Source organism: Lissotriton vulgaris, chromosome 10, assembly GCF_964263255.1.
Source record: "Lissotriton vulgaris chromosome 10, aLisVul1.2, whole genome shotgun sequence".
NCBI lineage: Eukaryota > Metazoa > Chordata > Amphibia > Caudata > Salamandridae > Lissotriton > Lissotriton vulgaris.
In genome coordinates, this window is record NC_141698.1 from 556,617,498 (window position 1) to 556,639,629 (window position 22,132).

The following is a 22,132-nucleotide window of genomic DNA, read 5'->3' on the forward strand; positions in this document are numbered from 1 at the left end:
AGAGACACCGGAGCCAATGTGACAGCTGTCAAGTGTCACTTGGTGTCTGAAGAGCAGGTGGTCCCCAATGCATTCTTCCCAGTTGTTGCCGCTGACCACACAGAGAGCCATTGCAAAGTGGCTCAAGTTCCCTTTGAGTGGGGGGGGGGTCTCTGGTACTCTTCAAGTAGCTGTGAGGCCAGCCATGCCTGTTGATTGTATGTTAGGCAATGATTTGGAAAGCTCCCCTTGGGTTAAGGTGGAGAAGAAGACTCTTTTGGAGATGTTGGGTCTGCCTGAGTGGGCGTCTGTGACCACTCGGTCTATGGCAGCTAAGATTGTTCGAGAGACCCTGGAACCTGAAAGTATGGCCCAGGGACCTGCCTTAAAGAGAAGAGGTAGGGGGCGCAGGAACCCAGCCCCCATTGTTCCCATGGTCCAGGAGGAGGCAGACCTTGAGGGGATGCCCTGGAACCTACAGGGGAGCACGTTTATGAACAGGGGAACCTACCTGAGCTGACCCATTGGGGGGCAAGAAGGGGGTCCCTCCAGGGAGGAATTTTGTGAAGAGCAGTAGAAGTGCCCTTCTATTATGGGTTTGAGGCAACAGGCCACAAACCAGGCAGCAGGTGATCAGTCTGGATGACATTTATTTATTTTATTTTATTTTATATTCTTATATAGCGCCTGAATAGACCCCCGAAGGGGTATCTCCGCGCTTTGCCAGTAAGAATATAACTCCAGATGGTCTTGTTCAGAGAGGATAGTACAATTTACCGGGGAAAAGTCAATTGCTAGAAAATAAGTGTGTTTTTAGGATCTTCCGGAAAGTCAAATGGCTGGTGAGTGATCTCAACTCAAGAGGTAGAGAGTTCCAGAGCCTTGGTCCCATATGGGCCAGCGCTCGGCCTCCTTGTCTGGATTTCTTTATTCTAGGTATCTGCAGAAACTGCAGGTTACCAGAGCACAAGGAGCGCCCAGGGGCATATGGCTGAAAGATTTGGGCCAGATATTTTGGACCTTCGCCTATAACACTTTTGTGAATAGTGCATAGGGTCTTAAACTGTACTCGCTTCCTCACTGGTAACCAATGGAGTCTGGTCAGCAGGGGGCGAGAAGGAGTCCTAGAAGGAACATTGAGGACTGTCCTTGCTGCCGTGTTTTGGATCACTTGTAACTTTTTAAGTTGCCCTTCATTGGCTCCTAAAAGAAGGCCGTTACAATAATCCACTCTGCTGATGACTAGCGCCTGCACAAGGGTTTTCCTGTGGCAGTCTGGCAGATAGGGGAACACTCTTCTTAGCATCCCAATTTCCCGAAAGCAGGTACTAGCCACTTGATTTACATGGTCTTTAAAAGTGAGTGTCTGATCTAATAACACTCCAAGGTTTTTGACCGTGCTCTTAGGGCTGGGAACAGGGCCTAATTCTAAGGGCCACCATTCAGGTGACCAGTGTGTTGCTGCTTGTCCAAACAACATGACCTCTGTTTTCCCTACGTTACATTGAAGACAGTTTGATGACATCCATTCAGATATTGCTCTCATTCCATCTGCAAAAGATCTTTTTATTGCAGGTGTCAGACTTTTGAAAGGAAAGAGGAGTTGGGTGTCGTCGGCATACGACACCGGGGTAAACCCAAATGATCTTGCTGAGTTGGCTAAGGCGGCCACATACGCATTAAATAGTGTCGGGCTTAGACAAGAGCCCTGTGGCACTCCCTTGTTGAGCTCCCTGTGGATGGATTTGTGGGAGCCCAGCCTAACTTCTTGGGAGCGGCCAGATAGAAAACTTTCCATCCATGACAGAGCCACTCCTTCCAGGCCTACGTCCTTTAAACGATCGAGAAGCACCTTGTGAGACACCGTATCAAAAGCGGCGGAGAGGTCCAACAGCACCAGAATCATAGAGCTGCCCTCATCCAGTGCCATTTTGATGTTATTGGTCACTGTTTGAAGGGCTGATTCGGTGCTGTGGTTAGGCCTGAACCCAGATTGTGAATAGTCCAGGCCCTCCGTCGCTTCAAGATGTTCTGATAGATAGGTTTTACGTGCTTCTCAGCTATCTTGCCGATGTATGGCAAGAGTGAGATGGGACGCAGGTTTGAGAGGTCGGTCCATGGGGATGCCGCTTTTTTCCGTATTGGGTTTACCACCGCTCTTTTCCAGTCTGCCGGGACCTGTCCTTTCATGAGAGAGATGTTAATAACACTCTGTATGGAGGGTCCCAGGAGAGAAATCAGAGGTGCAACCATCTTGGCAGGGAGGAGGTCATTAGGAGATCCAGATTTAATGTGGGTGATGAGAGGAAGGAGCTCTGTATTGTCAATTGGAGGAAAGGATAGTAGCAGATGTTTGTTATGCTTTAGCAGGATCGGGGATATGAGCTTATTGGTATCACCCATGTTGTTGTTGGCTGCCACTATTCTTTCATAAATGGTGTTTATTTTATTCTAAAAAAAAAGCGATATTTCATCGCATAGAGTCTGTGAGAAATCATCAGAGCTCTCACATGCGGCGGGTTTTACAAAATTTTGCAAAATTTTGAAAAGCTCCTTGGGACAGTTACCCGCTTCTGCTAACTGTTGCAATAGGCGGTTTTTCCTGGCTTGCTTTATATTTTTATAGTATGTTAGTTGGGCATGTAGAAAAACTTCTCGGGTCTCCTCAGTTTTATTTCTTCTCCATTTTTTCTCTGCTCGTCTACATTTCTGCTTTTCTTCCCTTAGCTCATTGGATCTACTGGGAGAACGGTCTCCTCTATAGCGAGCCTAAGGTTGCTGAGCCTGGGTCAGCCCGTGTGCTGGTGGTACCCCAGTGCTTCAAAGCCTTCCTACTGGGATTTATTTATTTATTTGTGGGTTTATATCGCGCTTGAATCAACTCCTGAAGGAGTATCTCTGCGCCCAAAACACCTTAAACAGATCGAAAAGCTCAAACAATTGAGAAAGGATTAGTTCTGAAACAGAAATGTTTTCAGCATTTTTCTGAAGCTGAAATGTTCTGTACACTGCCTGAGCATCAGTGGGAGCTTGTTCCATAGTGTAGGGCCAACTACGGACAAAGCTTTACCTCCCTGTCTGACCCTCCTTGCAAAAGGCACTCTCAAAAGAAGCTGATTGCTAGACCTAAGGGAGCGGACAGGATGTATGGTATAAATTTGACTGTCCAGTACAAAGGTCCTAATCCGTTTAAGCTTTTATGAATTAGGCAACCAGTCTTAAACTTTACTCTCTGATGGACAGAAAGCCAGTGTAGTTTATCCAGAAGGGGTTTAGATGGAGATCTGGGAGGGGCGTTCAAAATCAGCCTAGCTGCGGTGTTTTGCACAACTTGGAGTTTAGCTAAAACTCCCTCATTGGCCGACAGCAATAGCCCGTTACAATAGTCAAGACGACTAAGTACCAAAGCCTGCACCAATGTTTTTGTGGTAGAGTCAGGAAGCAAGGGAAAGACTTTACGTAAAAGGCCAATGACATGAAAGCAGGAGCCCACAATAAAGTTGCCATGCTGCTTAAGGGAGAGCTCTTGATCCAAACGTACCCTCAAGTTCTTCATGACTTGTTTAGGGTCAGGGACCGGGCCGAGATCTTGCGGCCACCTGTCGGGGGTTCATAGAATTTTAGCCTCCCCAAAAAGCATGACTTCCATCTTGCCTACATTGCACTGTAGGCAATTAGATGACATCCACTGTGCAACCGCCTTCATGCCCTCGGAGAAGGAAGACTTCACCTCAGCGGAGAGAGATTTGAATGGAAACAAGAGCTGTGTGTCATCCTCGTAAGACACCGGGATGAAACCAAAAGCTCTCATAATCCTAGCCAGGGGGGCCACATAGATGTTAAAAAGAGTGGGGCTAAAACAGGAGTCCAGTGGCACCCCCTTGGTAATCTCTATCTCCGTCGAGCTAAAAGTGCACATGTTGACAGATTGGGTACGATCCGCCAGAAAGCTCCTTAGCCAGGCCAATGCAGTACTCTCCAGACCGATCTTTGCAAGCCGCTCGATCATGATGTTGTGAGATACAGTATCGAACGACGCCGATAGGTCTAGCAGTATCAGTACAACGGAATAGCCCCTGTCCTGGTACATATGAAGGTCATCTGTGACTGACAGTAGTTCTGATTCCGTACTGTATTTCGGTCTAAAGCCAGATTGGGAATGGTCTACGCTACCCGTCTGTTGGCTCATGACGTTCCTTTAGCTGGTCATCTGGGGCAGAACAAGACATTTGAGAGGCTTGTCTCCCACTTTTATTGGCCCCAGATGCGGAAGAGTTCGGATACTCATTGTAAGACCTGTCAAACTTGCCAGGCAAGGCGGAAAAGTGGAAGGATGCACAAGGCCCCTCTCCAACCTTTCCCTATAGTCAGTACCCACTTTGAATGGGTGGGCATTGACATTGTGGGGCCACTGGACCCCAAGACAACCATGGGCAGCAGGTTTATCCTGGGCCTGGTGGACCATGCTACCAGGTACCCAGAAACCATTCCACTCAGGACAGTGACAGCCCCTGTGGTGGGACGTGCACTGATGGGGATTTTCTCCCATATGGGGTTCCCGAGAGGTGGTGTCTGACTGAGGTACAAACTTAATTTCTAATTATATGAAGTCTCTGTGGAAGGAGTGTGGTGTTACCTACAAGTTCACCACTCCTTACCACCTGCAAGGGAATAAGCTGGTTGAAAGATTCAACCAGAACTTTAAAGGCATGATCATGGGTCTTGAGGAACCGATGAGGCGTAAGTGGGACGTCCTCTTGCCATGCCTTCTGTTTGCCTACCGGGAGGTGCCACAAAAGTCCCTAGGGTTCAGCCCCTTTAAAAATTTGAATGGACACCCGGTAAGAGGACCTTTGAGTATGGTCATGGAAGGCTGGGTGCAATCTCCCAGGAAACCTCCCCAGGATGTACATAGTTACATGCTGGCTTTCAGGAACCATACTCGGCGATTCAGAGATCTCGCTCAGGTGAATCTGGAAACCAGTCAGAAGGAAATGAAGCGGTGGTACGATCAGAATGCCACTCTGATTGAGCTTCAACCTGGACAGAAAGTTTGGGTCATGGCCCCTGTGGAGCCTTGTGCACTCCAGGACAGGTGAACCGGTCCATATGAGGTGGTGGAGCGCAAGAGTGATGTCACCTATCTGGTGAACTTGCAGTCTCACAGGGACCCCTTGAGGGTCCTGCATGTCAACCGCCTAAAGCCCCACTTAGAAAGGTCTGAAGTGGGCATGCTCCTAGCGACAGATGATGGAATGGAGGAGGAGACAGAGCCTCTTCCTGACCTCCTGTCTGCAACAGAGCAAGATGGTTCAGTGGATGGTGTCCGCCTCTCACCCACACTGGCCCCTGATCAGCAGCAAGATTGTCACCAACTGTTGGGGCAATTCTCTGATCTATTTTCCTTGGTTCCTGGTGTCACTGAATGGTGCGTCCACGATGTGGACACTGGAGACAGTCCTCCTGTGAAGCAGAAGGCTTACAGAGTGACTGACAAGGTCAGGGCTTCCATTAAGGAGGAAAACTCTAAAATGTTTGCTTTAGGGGTAATTGAGTCCTCAAACAGGCCTTGGGCCAGCCCAGTAATCTTGGTCCCAAAGGCTGCTGCACCGGGTGCCGCACCTGCACTCCCGTTCTGTGTGGACTACCGAGGGCTCAATTCAGTCACCAGGACTGACTCACACCCCATCCCCAGAGCTGATGAGCTCATTGATCGGTTAGGGGCTGCCCGGTACCTCAGCACATTTGATTTGATGTCTGGGTACTGGCAGATCGCCTTGACTGATGGGGCTAAGGAGAGGTCAGCATTCTCCAAACCAGACGGGCACTACCATTTCCGGGTTATGCCCTTTGGGATGAAGAATGCCCCTGCCACCTTTCAGAGGTTGGTCAACCCGGTGTTGGCTGGACTGGAGGATTTCAGTGCCGCCTACCTGGATGACATTGCAGTGTTCAGTGTCAGGTGGGAAGAACATCTGTACCACCTTTGGGAAGTGTTGATGGCACTAAGCAATGCAGGCCTCACGATCACGGCGAGTAAGTGCCAGATCGGGCAGGGTTCCGTGGTGTACTTGGGTCACCAGGTAGGGAGCGGCCCAGTAGTGCCCCTGCAACCCAAGATTGATACCATCCTGGCATGGGAACCCCAAAAACTCAGACACAGGTGAGAGCCTTTATAGGACTCACAGGGTACTGCAGGAGGTTTGTCAAGGGGTATGGCAACATTGTTGCACCCTTGACTGAGCTGACTTCCAGGAAGCAGCCCCAGAAAGTGAACTGGACTGATACCTGTCAGAAGGCTTTTGACACCCTGAAGACTGCCATGTGCACAGCATCCGTGCTTCAGGTGCCCAACTTCTCAAAAGAATTCATTGTTCAGACAGACGCTTCAGAGCACGGTGTGGGGGCTGCTCCATCACAGATTAATGAAGAGGGCCTAAACCAACCTGTAGCCTTCATCAGTGGGAGGTCACTTCCATGGGAACAGAGGTGGAGAGCAATTGAGCGTGAGCCATTTGCTGTGGTCTGGGCACTGAAGAAGTTGAGACCATACTTGTTTGGGACTCACTTCCTGGTTCAGACCGACCCCAGGCCCCTCAGATGGCTGGTGCAGATGAGGGGTGAGAACCCAACGTTGTTGAGGTTGTCCATTTCCCTACAGGGTATAGACTTTAAGATGGAACACCGCCCTGGTACAGAACACACCAACGCTGATGGTCTGTCCAGATTTTTCCGCCTTAGTGAAGAGAACTCCCAAGGGTAAGGGTAGTTCTCGAAACTGGAAAGATATTGTAGGGAGGGTCAACAGGGCATGTTTAATGACCAGAGCTATTCGTGCCCTTACTATAACTATCAAAAAAGAAGAAATAGCCTGGTCTGAATGACTGTAGGTGTGCCGTATTGAGTCTAGAACCCTGAGTCCATTAGTAACACTAGAGTGATAGCACTGGGCTGGAAAAAATTCCCATCAGCCCACCCGTCTGGTGGAGGATCGTCACTTGGGAGATGTATCATCAATCCAGATCTCAACCAATGCACCTATTGATGATGCAGAGATGGATTATGTGATGTAAACTCAAACCACAGTGCTTCACTGGTGATGCTAATGGGGTGCAGTGCAAGTGAAAATTAATGTGAGAAAAAAGTGAGGATAAAATTGACTCCTAGGACCAAAAATAAGCTTAATAAGTATGGTACTAAGGTCAAGATTAAAAATGCCAAAATAGTTTTAAATAATAACTATGTAAAGGCAGATGTTTGTGAAGGTCGGCATGTTTCAGCTAGATGGACTATCTGGTCCAAGCTTTCTTCAGGACCAAGTGAAGACTGCGACTGCAAAAACAAAAAGTAAATGTGTACACTCTATATTGGATAAATCCTACCAGCTCCTCTGAGCCCAGATGTATACTGGTGGTACTCCAAATCTTGTTGTATCTCCCAGCGTTGTGTGGGAGTCTGCCTCACCTCACCCGGCACCCACTCGGGAAGAAGGAGGCCCCGCTCTGTCCGTCGGTACCTCTACGCCAACATCCGAGAGGGAGTGGAGGTTCTCCCCACATTTCAGCTGGAGGGGACACGTGTTAGACCTGGCATCATTGGCTTGAATCTCCCTTCCATTTTGATGGATTGCCTCCTCTGTTTTGATATGTTTTTGCTGGTTATATTCTTTGGGCACTGTGGGACTGCTAATCAGTGCCACAGTGTAAGTGCTCCCTATGTTAAATTGATGTAACAATTGGTGATTCCATGATTGGGTTATTTGATTTACCTGTCAGCCCCTGTACAGTGCATCATGTGTGCCCATGGCTTGTAATCAAATGCTGCTGGTGGGCTTGCAGCACTGGTTGTGCCACCTACAGAAGCAGCTTGTAAAGTTTGTCTCCGGCCTGCCATTGCAAGGCCTGTGTGGAGTCTAGTACTGCCATGTCAACTTGGCAAGTGCACCCACTTGCCAGTCCCTAAACCTTCCCTTTTCTTCTTTTCTTCTCATTATACACTCCTATGGTAGGCCCAAGGGCAGGGTGCATTGTAAGTATAAGGTAGGACATGCTCTGGTGTGTGTAGCATGTCCTAATAGTGAATTACAGCCATTTTCGTTTTTCACTATTGCAAGGCTACCTGTTCTCCTTAGCCTAGAATTGGCAGTTAGATTATTACATTCGTATAATCCTAACTGACTCAGGGAACATGGTAGAAATTCGAATTTAAAATGCCTGAACTCAGAATGATAAAATACATATTTTAGTAAAGTTGGTTTTAATATTCTGTGTTTGAAAATACCACTTTTAGAAAGTAGGTATTTTCTTGCCTAACTGTCCAGGCCTGCCTCTGCTAGATTGTGTATTCCTTGTCTGGGTTTGTGGGTGACAGGGCTGGGGGATTCCTGGAGACAGGCTGGGGCAGCCCAATGGTGAATAGAGAGATATGCATCTAGATGAGAGGGAGGAGTTGCACCTGGGACCTGAATAGGGCTGGGCCTTCCCTCTACAATGCTGGCTCCATCTCCTGTGGCTTGTCTGATGTCTCTGCCCTGCACTGTCAAAAGAGAGAAGGAATCTTGTCAACAAAGTGCTCCAGAGCTGTGCCTTCCCTCCCCTGTGCTGGCTCCACAACCTGTGGGGCGTCTGATGTCTCTGCCCTGCACAGTTAAAGGAAGGAAGGGGTCATGTAAACAAAGTGCTCAGGAACTGGTTTGGACTAGGCAGAGGCCTCTCTGCCTTCAGAGAACACAGGATTTTGGGGTATAAATATTGGGACCCAGTCCCAAGAACTTTAGATCACTTCTGGAACCAGAAACCTTTTGCCAAGGAGAAGAACCAAGGAAGCTGTAGGTGTTTTACTGCCCCTCTGCCAGTGTGCAGTTTGCTGGGTTGACCTGCAGTGGTTGCTTCATTGCCAAGGAAAGGAGAAGGAACTTTTTAAGGACTTTCATCATCTACAGAATATTCTCCAATGGCTTGAACTTTGCTTGCCTCCTGCATAAGTCTCAGGGACAAAAGACTTCATCTCCAGCACCCCTCTGAATTTCCTTGCGGGGAATTCTATCTACAGACATTTGCGTGTCGCTGGGAGCAGGAAGTGCGATGTACAGAGAGGAAGCGTGTCGCCGCCGCAGCTGAAATTGTCGCATTGCCGGAGAAGCGCGCCGCCGACGCATCTCACAGAAAGCGTGTCTGCTGTCGCATCGCTGGAGAAGCGTGACGCCATCGAGAGAGTCGCCATCACATCACCAGAGAAGCGTTTTGCAGGGCTTTTCACGGCTCCAAAGTACAAAGTCGTCGTAAGGCTGCCAGGGCGTCTACGCATCGTCATCGCATCGTCATCCCATTGTCATCGCATCGCTGCCTCAAGGATGCCATCTTCTCACATCGCAACCGGATCATCTCTTCTCATCAAGGTGCCATCTTGCGCACCGCAACGGGCCCGCAGGCCGAGAATCTACACAACAATCCCGCACCGGTAAGGATCACGACGCAACTCCTACTCTGCACAAGCATTGAGGCACGACGCATCATCTCCACCGGATCACGGATTCGATGCATCCCCCCTTTTGCGAGCCTTTTGTTTACTTTGCATTACGCATCCAGGTACTTTGTTGAGAACTTTGTCACATTGATGAACAAAAGTTACTTACCTGTAAACTGTGGTTCTCCAGTATTGGTGTCTTTCATAGATTCACATGCTTGAATATTCCCCGTCGTCGAAGTGGGAGTCCCACGGTACATAAATAGCAGTAATATATATGCATGTATACATGAGAACTATCATAAATAAAAAATACATACCTATAATGCAATAGAAATTTAAACCTGAAAAAGTACCATAGAACAGAATAGGCCCATTGAAAAGCCCAAGGGAGAATTCACTTTAGTAACATATTAGAGTCATTATGTGTTGGTCCATATTCCAGCCAATCAGGCTGTAGCCTCCTCTAGAACCTTCTCCTCAGAAGCCCCAGTCCTCAGATTTTCGTAGCACAAGTAAGTACAAATGCTTGAGGAGAAGAGAGAGAGAGCCTCTGAGGGGAGGATGGGAGGGTCGCATGTGAATCTATGAAAGACACCAATACTGGAGAACCACAGTTTACAGGTAAGTAACTTTTGTTCTTCTCCAGTATTAGGGGTGTCTTTCATAGATTCACATGCTTGAATAAGAATAGAAAGCAGTAAATCATACATTAGTCATAAAGGAATATAACAATTAAGTCTTGGTAAATCATATCACTTAATAAGCAATTTTAACACCAAAACATGATAAAACCTTTATGACTGGAGGCGGGTAGCAACAGAGGCTCACCTTTATCGAAAAAGATTCCGCCGCACCGCTTGACCTACTGCCGCATCCGCGGCATCTGTTGATTGCAGGCAGTAGTGCTTCGTAAAAGTATGTCTGCTAGACCAAGTAGCAGCTCTGCAGATGTGTCTCAGAGGTACCCCCGCAAAGAGGGCAGCAGAAGTCGACACAGCTCTCGTGGAATGAGCTCGAGCCGGAGCAGGAAGGGGCTTGCCAGCCCTTTGATGACGGTAGGATATGGCAGACGATATCCATCTGGTGATAATCTGTTTGGTTACAGGTTGTCCTTTGCACACTGGGCCATATGCTACAAACAATTGATCAGTCTTTCTAAATGTAGCTGTGCGTTGAATGTAAAATTTGAGGCAGCGCTTGACATCCAGAGTGTGCAAAGAGCGTTCCGCTGCAGATTGAGGTGCAGGGAAGAAAGTCTTAAGGACAATTGGTTCATTGAGATGGAAGTCACTGGGAACCTTAGGAATAAAACTGGGATTTGTTCTCAAAGTAACAGCCTCGTTGGAGAACTGTAGAAACGGTGGCTGTATAGTAAAGGCTTGGATGTCGCTGACGCGCCTGGATGAGGTCAGACCAAGCAACAGAGCCACTTTCCAAGTGAGGAATTTTAAATTGGAAGAATGGATGGGCTCGAATGGAGGCAAAAGTAGTTGAGACAAAACTAAGTTCAGTCGCCAAGAAGGTGGGGGCCGACGGATTGGTGGGAACATCCGAAAAAGGCCCTTGAAGAATTGTCTGATTATCCTGGAGGAGTACAAAGATGTTACGCCATCATGGTGAAAACGAGAGATTGCAGCTAGAAAAACCTTTAGAGTGGAGTGTGATAGTCCTGATCTTGCTAGTGACAAAAAGAACGGCAAGATTTGTTCTGGCTGAGCACACATGGGATCTAGTGTTTTAGTGGAGCACCAAGCACAGAAACGCTTCCACTTAAACTGGTAAGTTTTGATGGTAGATGGGACGCAAGCACTTGCTAGCACTGCCCTACAATCTTTGTCGATATTCATGTGTGCAAATTCATTGTACTCAGGTTCCAAGCATGAGGTTGGAGATATGCTGGGTCCGGATGGCATATTTGACCTTGTTGCATCGTGAGAAGATGTGGCAGAGGATGCAATTGTATCAGATGTGTCAGAGAGAACAGAAGAAGATCCGAGAACCAAGGACGTCTCGGCCATTTGGGTGCGATCAGGATTATTCGACACGGTTGGAATCTCATTCTGTGTAACAGACGAGGAATGAGCGGCAGTGGAGGGAATGCATAGATGAAGTCGTTCGACCAGTCTATTGAAAAGGCATTCCCGCTCGACTCCTTGTGTGGATGCCGGCTCGCAAACCTTTGACACTTCCTGTTGAGAACAGTTGCAACGAGATCCAACTGTGGTCGGCCCCACTGTCGGAAGATGAAATCCAACGTTGGTTGGTTGAGTTCCCATTCGTGGTTGTCCGAGAGGGCTCTGCTGAGCGAGTCCGCCAGCACATTGGCCACGCCTGGTACATGGACAGCTTGGAGATGTATTTGCTGTTGGATAGCCCAATCCCATATTTCCTGTGCCAGTTGGGACAGCACAAGAGATCTTGTGCCGCCCTGTTTGTTGATGTAGTGCATGCTGGTGGTATTGTCCGTCCTCACCAGCAATGTTTGTCCCTGCACTACTCTCTTAAAGGACTTCAAGGCCAAGAAAACCGCCAGTAGTTCTAAGCGATTTATGTGCCAAGTGCGCTGAGACGCCGTCCATTTTCCCTTCACGGACATCCCGTCGAGATGTGCTCCCCAACCTTCTAGGGAAGCGTCTGTCGTCAGTGTAAGTGTTGGTGGTTCGTCCTTGAATGAACGACCTGTCGCTATGTTTGGAGGATGAGCCCACCACTCCAAAGCTTTTTGAATGCGGGGCGTTAGATGGATCTTGTCTTCGAACGACCCCGATACCTGCTTCCACTGGCTGTCTAGTTCTTCTTGAAGGACTCTCATGTGCAATCTGCAGTTGGGAATCAGTTGAATGCACGAAGAAGCCATGCCAATGATTTGTACATCCGGACAGAAACGAACTGCCTTGACTGCAGGAGCTGTACTTTTTGTAACATTCGGCTCTGTCTCTCCTGTGAAACGAACACTTGCCCCAGCCGAGAATCGAGCGAGGCTCCTAGAAAATCTCGCTGTTGAGATGGTTGAAAGTGTGACTTTAGGCGATTGATGGAGAAGCCCAACGTTTCGAACAGGGATATGCAGACTTGTGTGTGCTGTTTCGTTAATTGAAAAGTCCTGGCCTTTATCAGGCAGTCGTCCAGATATGGATAGAACTGGATGCCCTGTAAACGGAGGTAGGCAGCCACCGGGGCTAGAATCTTGGTAAATACCCTCGGTGCTGATCGAAGGCCGAATGGTAGGACCTTGAATTGATAATGAAATTGGCCGACTGTAAAACGGAGGTATTTCCTGTGCCTGGGATGAATAGGCACATGGAAATATGCATCTTGAAGTTCTATTGTTGAAAAGTACTCTCCTGGAATGAGGAAATTCAAGATTTGAAGTAGGGTAAGCATCTGAAAAGTCTTTGATGCAATGAACTTGTTTAGAGCTCTCAAATCTAAGATGGGGCGCCACTCTCCAGATTTTTTCTTCACTAGAAAGAAACGGGAGTAAAACCCCCTGCCGCGTTGACTTTGCGGTACCAATTCTATGGCTCCTTTCCTGATCAGAAGCTGCACCTGGGCCAACAGTTCCTTGAAATGGGGAGAAGGTGGGCCCGAAGGCGGGCGAGCGGGGGGAAAGTTCGTAAATTCCAGGGTATGTCCTTTTAAAACAACGTCCAAGACCCATTGGTCGTTGGTAATGTGCGACCAATTGCAGAAGAACTTCGAGATTCGACCTCCAAGATGCACAGTCGTCTCACTGTTTTTTGTTGGTGTTCGCACCACCTCTGTAATTGGACTTACGCTGGTAAGGTCTGGAGGTGGATGAACGATTTTGGGACTGATAGGATCCTCTCTGTCTGTTATCATTGTAATTGTATGCTCGATATTGGCCTGTTCCACGAAAAGTAGAGGTTCCTCCTCCTCTACCGCGTGCTCCGCGAAATGGCCTTTTCCGATATTGAAGAGTTGTCAAGGACTTTGCTGTATCTGTGTCCTTCTTTATAAGTTCCAAAGCATCATCAACATGCTTACTGAATAAAAATTCACCGTCGTAAGGCAAATCTAACACTCTGGACTGGACTTCTGGACGAAAGGTAGTTGATTTCAGCCAGCCTTGACGGCGCAAGACTGCAGCACCCGCTAGTTGTCGGAAACCAGTGGAGGATATATCGACGGCACAGTCGATTATTTCTGCTGAAATTTTTTCTCCTTCGAGAATGATGGCCTGCGCTTCATCCCGGATGGAGTCGGGCATTTGAGGGATCAGACCAGCGATCTCAGACCACATTTGACGGTCGTAGCGACCTAGAATGGCAAAGACGTTGGATGCTCTCACCGTTGTCGCTGCCATAGTGGTAAATTTCTTTCCAATTGAGTCCAATTTACGGCCATCCTGATCAGGGGGAGATGTCAGGGGTATGGCTGGATTCCGAGATCTTTTTTGCGCCGCCTGAGTGATAACAGAATCTGCCTTAGGTTGTGAAACCAAACAGGCCGGAGAAGTAGGTGGCGCTTTATATTTTTTGTCCAATCTAGGTAGAACGGCTGGTATAGAATTAGGACGTTCCATCAACTTTAGACCTTCTTCCCATATGTGGTCTATGATAGGGATGGTATGCGTTTGCCGTTGAGGTAAGTCCTTAAAATCATACAAAAAGCATTCCGTTTCAAATCAAATCAAATCAAATCAAAAGTTTCTTTATTCGACTGACAGGAAAGCAGTCATAAAAGCACACAGTACAATAATATACAATTCGTTCATAAAAAGAGAGAAAGTTTATCTTCCATTAGTATTAAGAGCAAAAAGGATTAAGCGATTATTAAAAAGGCATGATACAGTGGTCCTATGTGCATATACTTAATCAAGACGGAGTTGTATCTGTAACATAATACAGCTTGGAGTCATCCTTCCATACTTAATCTGTACTTTAGAGCTGTTTTTAAAAACTTACAGATAAAAAAAGTGCTGTCTTCATGCAACATTTGAAGGTATAGAAGTGCGGGCTTAATTTGTGTAAAATTCATCTTTTTGAGCAACGGTTTTAAAAACACATTACGTGGACTTGAATAATAAGAACAAAGGAATAAAAAGTGAGCCAGATCTTGCGGAGACTTATTGTCGCAGCCGCAAGCTGGCAACACTTGGCCTCTATGGGCTCCACTTGGTACAGCTAAAAGTAGATGGTAAAGATCAAATCGAAATCTGCTCAGCAGGAAGCGTTCATATCTGGTTATATTCCACGATAAATAAGGTTCAGAGAACACACAGGTCTTTGTTAGTATGTGGTTCCTTACGCTGGACTTTTTGAACTCGATTTCTTCCCTGAGGAATTGACGCTTCATATAGAAGGTATTTTTTACAAAATTCACATCTTGCTTGGTGGTATTCTGGGGTGTTAAATAGAGGTCTAATCTGCCCAGATCTTTACAGCAATTGCGAATGTATTTCATCCAGGGTAACTTGAGTTGGCCTTCCCAAGTAAGGGCTTCAGCTAGGATGTTGTGAGTCAGTGGAATCGCTGTATTGCGCCAACAGCTTAACCAGCAGAGCAAAGGGTTTGCAGCAATTTTATCAGCCAGATAAGGGATGCCCAGTTCCTCATGTATGGAAAAGTTTGCGGTACTCTTTGGTAAGCTCATGACCTGTTTCAGAAAGTTATTTTCGAGAGCTACTAGGGTATCTGTTGGTAAGAACCCCCACAGTTCACTTCCGTAACATGCCACCGCAACACTTTTTGCCTGATAAAGCTTCAGTACGGCAGACACTGGAGTGTTACCCAATTTGCGAGCGAAATCCATTATACCAGAATTGGTCCTCAGTATTTCTCCTTTCTTTTTAGTTATGGCAGGGCCCCAGTTAAGTTTATGATCGAAGAGTACACCCAAATATGAGAATGTTTTTGTTAGTGGTATGTTTTCTCCATTAACTGAGAAGGGGTATTGTTTTTTAGGAGTTAAACCAACCGTCATTACAAAAGATTTGGAGTTGTTAATGTTTAGGCCACGTGAGGACATGAATTGAAAAAAAGAATCCAGTAATTTTTGGAGTCCGAGTGCAGTTCTGGATAAAAGAACAGCGTCGTCCGCATACAACAGGACCGGTACGCCTGTTTTACCAATTCAAGGGTAATCCGTGTCTGTTTTTACCAGGTGGTCTTCAAGTCCATTAATATATAAGTTAAAAAGAAAAGGTGCTAATATACATCCCTGTCTGACTCCTCGGTTAATTTTAAAATCTCTCGTTACTTTCATGTCTCTTGTAAAACGCACATTTGCTCGGGTGTCGTTGTGTAAGTCGGCCAGAAAGTTGATCAAGTTATTTTCTACGCCCATTTTTTGCAGGACTTCCCATAGTTTGCTCCTATCGACGCAGTCAAAAGCAGAGGAAAGGTCCATAAAGGCCATATACACAGTTCCCTCTCTTGCTTGGGTGTATTTACCACTAATTAGATACAGATTCAGGCACTGTGTGGTTGTTGCATGACCTGGCCTGAATCCATATTGTGCAGGGGTCATTATGTTGTGTTGTTTGGCCCATGCATTCAGCCTCTTTAGTAGAATCCCACCCACTACCTTCGCAACAGAGTTTATCAGGGAGATTGGTCTATAGCAGGCCGCTTTTGTTCTGTCCCCCTTTTTGTAAACAGGGACAATGGTAGATGCTCCCCAAGATTTAGGAGCCCCCACTTCGACCCCGGCATTAATGACAGATGTAAGAATGGGAGCCCATAAGGTGATGTTAGACTTGAATAGGTCAGGTGGGAGACCGTCGGGGCCCGAGGCTTTGTTACTGGAGAGACCAAGTATCCCTAGTTCAATTTCTGTAGTCGAAAATTGTAGGGGGTTGCTTTCAGGAAGAAGAAGTGGTTCTGGAGATTGTGGGGCGTCGCTTTTGAAGATAGCTCCAAAGTGAGTGATCCAGTCATCCTCCGGTATAACTGTACCAAGACTCTCATCATTTGGACTGCCAAAAAGTGGTTTATTTATTATACTCCAGAACTTTGAACTGTTGCCCAAGGTAGAGGGGTCGAGCAAAGATTCCCATGTTTTGGCTTTAATTGACTTCTTACGTAAGGCAAGGGCCTTTTTGTAGTCTGTCCGAAGGGCCTTAATAAGTGCAGAGTCTCTCGGTTTATTTTTAAGAGCAGCTTTTAATTTGCGGTTTGCAGAGGAACAAGCATGATCAAACCAGCGGGGATGTTGAGCAATGGAACCTTTAGATGTTACCGTCAGTAGTTGCTCTATTCTTTTGGACACAACCGCAAAGGCGGATAGAATAGATTCTGGAGGGGCGGAATTTGTGGCACAGAGCTTAAGTTCATGTTCACAATGTAAAGCAACGTCCTCAAACAGTTTGTCGCTGTTTACCAAATTCCATTTTAAGCGACGGTTATTATTGATCAACTTAAGTGCCCCTGGGTCCTTAATGTTTTTTTGGAGCACTGAAGGGCCGCATAGCAATTCAAGGTGCAAAGGATTGTGATCACTGTGGATGCTCTCAAGGATATCAAAATTTAAAACCTGTTGGGCAACTCCAGCAGAAAGAAGAATATGATCTATAAAAGACCCTGACTCAGATCCTTTGTAGGTTGGAACTTTGAAGGAGAAGGAGTCGTCTTTCATAGATAGCGCCATGGTCAAATTCATGGAGTCCGTTAAGGTGTTTAATTTAGTTCCTCGCTGGCAGTGCGAAAAGTGGGGACCTGTTCTGAGTCCACAACCCAAGGATCCCAAGGTGGTTGAGAAAGAGTTACTACAGATGTGTGTATTAAAGTCACCAAGAAGAATTTTATCCTGTGGTAATTTTGGACCAAATTTATTTAGATAACTTTCAAGTCTGACAAGATTACAATCGTTCAGATTTGCGACAGAATTGTAGAAGTTAATTAGAGTTATAGCTTTCTTGCCCCTTCTAAGAGTCAGTACCTGCATGTTCCTGTTATCCAGCTGCACTTGGTTGATCTGCATTTTAAGAGACAGACTAATGAATATTGCCAATCCCCCCTTTGCTCTGCCGCTGGTGGAGGGAGATGCGGGAACAAAAAAACTTTGAAAACCCTCAATACAGATGTTGTTATCTATTAGCCATGTTTCTTGGAAGCACAGGATGGTGTAATTTTTGACAAAAACTTCCCACGATGGGTCATTAATTTTTGAGGCCAATCCTGCGAGATTCCAAGACAATATCTTGATTGTGTTAGGGGCATAGTGAGCTAAGTTTGTTGTAGGTGTTATAACAGATGGAGAGCACATATCTGGGTTGTCCCTTATCCCGGTGTTCGCCCTTAGAGTTACAGGTGATACATGAGGTTTGTAAGCTGTTGGTAAGGGAGTGATACCTGCCACGTCTTCTAAGATGGGCTGAGCGTGGTTTACTTTGGGGCTAACCAAAAGTTTTAAATTCGTCGTGCAGGTGGTATTAGAAGAAATGTCGACCACCGGGGGATTAGATGTTTTAGGTAGAGTCTTCATATTTCCTACCAGACAGTTTGTTTTTGCAGAAAGTGAGGCTGGAAACAGGTCAAGTGGCAGTCAGTCAACCTCCTCCAGTAGGTCATGGCTGAGGAAGACGTCATAACGATTGGCTGTAGGGAACCCGTAGTCATTATATTGCGGGTTGGTGTGGTTAGAGGCCCGGTGGTAACCATGCCCATGGCGTTCAGCTGTTTCTATTGGAAGATAGTTGTAGACATTATTTCCCCATAAATGAGGGTATGGATGTTGATCGAGGCCCATTGGCGTATCTAGGCAGGGTGGGACAGAGGTCAGCCAGGGTTGATTGTTCTGCTGTGTCCTGTAAGATCCTTCTTGGGTATAGTTGTAATTTATTTTGTTCCTGTAGGGATCTGAGCGGACTGGGTAGAAGTAGCTAAGTCCCATGGTTCGAATGAGGCTTTTTGTCCCAGTGCTTCTCCATCCTGCAATGAATTTCGCTGGTCCTAGATATTTGAAGGTGACCACAATACAGTCACCCTCTGTAGATTTAAAGCGAGTACCCACCCACTCTACTCTTTTGACATGATGAATGGTGCCTATTATATTTGAGGGGAGAGGCCTATGTATGGAAAGCCATTGCATTGCTTTGTTCCTCAGTTCCTCCCGTGTTTCTTCCCTATTAGCAACGACTTTTGGCACCCCAATCATAACTATTGTATATGGGTTGGCCTGTGGTGGCAGATTAATATGTGTTAGTGGACGTGTTGTAATAGGTCTGGGGGGCTGTATTCCTGTGTCTTTGGGTTGAGTGTTTCCTTTGGGAGGAGCCGTACAACTTTTAACCTCCGATATACCTACGTTGGCATTAGGTAGGTGACCCTCTGCAGCCCACTCGCTATCATCCTCATCTGTTTGAGTATTAGGTGTGTTAAGCATAGGTGTATTTGGGATCACAGTGGGGGTAGGAGCTGATTGGGAATTTGAGGTTTGAACTGTTAAGGGTAAGCTCTGGAGTTGTGGATGATTTGGCTTTCCTATATTCTTTGATGTGTTATCTACTTTTTTCACTGTTTTTGAATTTTTTACATTTAAGGTTGATGAAGATGGAACAAAGGTTGAGGGCGTGTTCGCTGTTTTAAGCAATCTGAGGATACTAGAGGATATATCATTTTGTGCTCTCTCGAATTTACTCAGCGCCCTTTCTATATTGTCGATCTGATGACGAATGGGTTGTAGAATTGTTTTAAGTAGGACTTCGATCTCTCTCATTGTTGGCAAGATTACACTATTCTGCTTCTCAATATGGCCTGTTTCCTCATTGACTAGAGAGATACCAGTTTTGGGATTAGTATTCCCACTTGCATCGTAGACTAGTGGGGAATTTAATAGGGACCCACCCCGCTTTGTGACAGGTAGTTTCTCAAGACTATTCTTCTGCCACATGTCTTTGAGCGAACGCTTGGGTTTGCCTGATATATGGTGGATTTTCCTTTTAGGAAGTGTGATTCTGAGCTTTTTCTTCTTAAATTTTGGAGTGTTGCATTGTTTAGATGGTTGGGTTTCAGTTATAGCAATAGCTGATGGTGCATTCTCCACGGTGTGAGCTTTCAGTGCGGCAGCAGGGTCTTTTTCTAGCTGGATGTTATTTGCACTACTAGTTAGAATCATAAGGCTGTTATCCAGGATGTTTGCTAATAGGTCCGTGGAAGAAGAATTAGCAGGTTTTTCTTTGCTGTGCGATCTTGGTAGCTCTGAGAATGATTGCATGAGAAGGGACTCCTGTGATGAGGCTGAGTCCTCCATATGTGGGTCTTCTGCACTAGTATGTGAGGACAAGTCTGGGAAACATAGATTAGGCGTCAGAGAGAGCCTCCTCTCGGTATCCTGAATGGCATCCGCCACTACGTTGATAGTTTTTTGGAGCATTTTATCTATAGCTGTTATAGTGGGCAAAGGTGTACTCACTGTTTTTAATCTGCTGGTTGATCGAGTGGCCATCGGGGTTTTGCAGGTTTTAGTCATCTTTGCCTTGTATTAACTTTCACTTTCCTCTGAGTGTAGCCTAGATTTGGCTTGTGACTGCTGAAAGGCGAGCTTAGGGGGGTGGCCCGACCTTGCCACTTCAGGCCCCTGAGGGCCACAGAGGGCCCGCCCTTTGCCCGGGCTTCGCCCGCGCGCGTCCCGCGATGCGCGTGATGGGCCCTGTTTAAGTAAGTGAGGTGACCGGAAGGGGCGGGGCACTGGGAGGGGGCGCGGCTCACGCGGGAAGAGGGAACAGCTGATGTTGCTAACGCTGTCCCTCGCAGTCCCCGGGCCGCGCCTCTCTCCTCCGCTGCGGCCTCGCGTCTCCACTCACAGAGTCTCCGGCAGGTTGGGAAAAGGAAGGCTGCTCCTGCAGCGACGGCGATGAAGTATTTAGAAACGCTGGCAAGTCCTCAAAGGCAACAGGTCTTTCTGGCAAGCGACACCCGCTGAGCCGGGGCCGCTGGAGGTTTTAAATACCCTGTAGGGGGCGGGGCACTGGGAGGGGGCGCGGCTCACGCGGGAAGAGGGAACAGCTGATGTTGCTAACGCTGTCCCTCGCAGTCCCCGGGCCGCGCCTCTCACCTCCGCTGCGGCCTCGCGTCTCCACTCACAGAGTCTCCGGCAGGTTGGGAAAAGGAAGGCTGCTCCTGCAGCGACGGCGATGAAGTATTTAGAAACGCTGGCAAGTCCTCAAAGGCAACAGGTCTTTCTGGCAAGCGACACCCGCTGAGCCGGGGCCGCTGGAGGTTTTAAATACCCTGTAGGGGGCGGGGCACTGGGAGGGGGCGCGGCTCACGCGGGAAGAGGGAACAGCTGATGTTGCTAACGCTGTCCCTCGCAGTCCCCGGGCCGCGCCTCTCACCTCCGCTGCGGCCTCGCGTCTCCACTCACAGAGTCTCCGGCAGGTTGGGAAAAGGAAGGCTGCTCCTGCAGCGACGGCGATGAAGTATTTAGAAACGCTGGCAAGTCCTCAAAGGCAACAGGTCTTTCTGGCAAGCGACACCCGCTGAGCCGGGGCCGCTGGAGGTTTTAAATACCCTGTAGGGGGCGGGGCACTGGGAGGGGGCGCGGCTCACGCGGGAAGAGGGAACAGCTGATGTTGCTAACGCTGTCCCTCGCAGTCCCCGGGCCGCGCCTCTCACCTCCGCTGCGGCCTCGCGTCTCCACTCACAGAGTCTCCGGCAGGTTGGGAAAAGGAAGGCTGCTCCTGCAGCGACGGCGATGAAGTATTTAGAAACGCTGGCAAGTCCTCAAAGGCAACAGGTCTTTCTGGCAAGCGACACCCGCTGAGCCGGGGCCGCTGGAGGTTTTAAATACCCTGTAGGGGGCGGGGCACTGGGAGGGGGCGCGGCTCACGCGGGAAGAGGGAACAGCTGATGTTGCTAACGCTGTCCCTCGCAGTCCCCGGGCCGCGCCTCTCACCTCCGCTGCGGCCTCGCGTCTCCACTCACAGAGTCTCCGGCAGGTTGGGAAAAGGAAGGCTGCTCCTGCAGCGACGGCGATGAAGTATTTAGAAACGCTGGCAAGTCCTCAAAGGCAACAGGTCTTTCTGGCAAGCGACAAGCATTCCGTTTGTTGCGCCTCGATTGTTAAGTGGAACCTTTTCGCAGCACGAACCATAAGGTTATGGAAACTCGCGATATCCACCGGTGGCGAAGCTCTTGGTGATGCCGGTGGAGTAGAGGGTGTCTGTGCCCTATAATTGTCCCATTCCTGCCTGTCATCATCAGTGTCATTATCCCCAGTGTTATGAGGAGTTTGATACTCATTATCAGTATCAGGACAAGCACCCAAAGGAGACGTAGGCGCGACAGGCGCCAGGGCTTGAGGCCTAGGTGCTGGAGACTGTGGTCGAGGTGCTGGAGACGGAGGTCGAGGAGCTGGAGACTGAGACCGGTGTACTTGAGGTGCCGGGGAGGGAGGCAACGACGGTGGAAACCTACGATTGTAGTCGTCCAGCATATGTTGCAGGTTTTGCACCAATGACAGAGGAATTTGCGTAACCTGTTTGTAAGTTGTAGGTTGTGATCTATCGATTAGAAAAAGTACATTCCCATCTTCGACGTTATTAACCACCTCCTCCTCCTCGTCACTGTAGTCTTGACATTTAATGTGTAATTCAGAAGGACTGGATGCTGGTTCATAAGTTTGATCCATTTCAGAATCATTTCCGGACTCCTCTTCTCCAGACTGAAACGATTTTTTCGGAGGCTGAGATCCACTCCTTACTGGACTTAACTGTATGAGT